Source organism: Nematolebias whitei, chromosome 6, assembly GCF_014905685.2.
Source record: "Nematolebias whitei isolate Nwh7 chromosome 6, NemWhi1, whole genome shotgun sequence".
Classification (NCBI taxonomy): Eukaryota; Metazoa; Chordata; class Actinopteri; order Cyprinodontiformes; family Rivulidae; genus Nematolebias; species Nematolebias whitei.
The window spans coordinates 6,743,622-6,745,362 of record NC_056503.1 but is presented as its reverse complement, the minus strand read 5'-3'; positions in this window follow the sequence as shown (position 1 = coordinate 6,745,362).

The window sequence follows — 1,741 nt, the reverse complement described above, 5'->3', positions numbered from 1 at the left end:
CCTCCCCCACCATCGGAGCCAACTCACCACCAGGTAGTGATCAGTTGACAGCTCCGCCCCTCTCTTCACATGAGTGTCCAAGACATGTGGCCGCAGATCAGATGAGACGATGACAAAGTCGATCATCGAACTGCGGCCTAGTGTGTCCTAGTGCCAAGAGCACATATGGACACCCTTATGCTTGAACAAGGTGTTCGTTATTGACAATCCATGATGAGCACAGAAGTCCAACAACAGAACACCACTCTGGTTCAGATCAGGGGGGGCGTTCCTCCCAACCACACCCCTCCAGGTCTCACTGTCATTGCCCACATGAGCATTGAAGTCCCCCAGCAGAACAAGGGAGTCCCCAGGAGGTGCACTTTCCAGTACCCCCTCCAAGGACTCCAGAAAGGGTGAATAATCTGAACTGCCGTTTGGTGCATAAGCACAAACGACAGTCAGAACCCATCCCCCCACACGTAGGCGGAGGGAGGCCACCCTCTCATTCACTGGGGTGAACCCCAACACACAGGCACCAAGTTGGGGGGCAATAAGTACGCCCACGCCTGCTCGGCGCCTCTCACCAGGGGCAACTCCAGAGTGGAAGAGTGTCCAGCCCCTCTCAAGGAAACTGGTTCCAGAGCTCGAGCCATGCGTAGAGGTGAGTCCAATTAATTCTAGCCGGAACCTCTCAGCCTCACACACCAGCTCAGGCTCCTTCCCCACCAGTGAGGTGACATTCCACGTCCCAATAGCCAGCTTCTGTAGCCAAGGATCAGACCGCCAGGGTCCCCGCCCTCGGCCACCACCCATCCCACATTGCACCCGACCCCTTTGGCCCCTCCCACAGGTGGTGAGCCCATGGGAAGGGGGACCCACGTCTCCTCTTCGGGCTGTGCCCGGCCGAGCTCCATGGGTAAAAGCCCGGCCACCAAGCGCTCGCCCGCGTGCCCCACCTCCAGGCCTGGCTCCAGAGTGGGGCCCCGGTGACCCACGTCCGGGCAAGGGAACACTAGGTCCATTTATTTGTCTCATCATCGGGGTCTTTGGGCTGCACTTTGTCTGGTCCCTCACCTAGGACCTGTCTGCTGTGGGTGACCCTACTAGGGGCATAAAGCCCCTGACAGCATAGCTCCTAGGATCATTGGGACACTCAAACCCCTCCACTACGGTAAGGTGGCAGCCCAGGGAGGGTCGAAATTAATGTTTTTTTTAATGTGGGGGGGACTTGTCCCCTTCACATATAATGGTTGCGACGCCTATGAGTAGTATGCTTATTTATTCAGCAGTTAAGATAACGCACATCAGCCTGCAGAGTTCAGTGTTTTAATTTTTATAAAATTGTAAAAAATTTTATATTTTTCTTTCTTTACACAAATCCAGTCTTTTGTTTTGCATTAGAATGTAAAAATATCAATAAATGTTAATAATATACATTTTTTCATTTTATAAAATCACCCCCACTGTCCAGAAAATCCATCTCCAACAAACCTGTAGTGGTCCAAGTGTAAGTTGACAGAACACAGTTGTAGCAGGTTTGTGGCTCTGGACATCATGATTAGTAAATGAAGTGTCAACAATGGCTCTTTTTATCTCTAAGGTTGCAGACCCCTGGTTATAAAACAACATGTCAAGCTTTGAACATCTCACAGAGTTTAATCCATCATCTGAGAAAGGAGAGCATTAACATGAGGAGCTGCAGAGATCCGCAGCTCAGGTGGGACAACCTGTCCACAGGAGGACTGTTAGTCCTGCACTC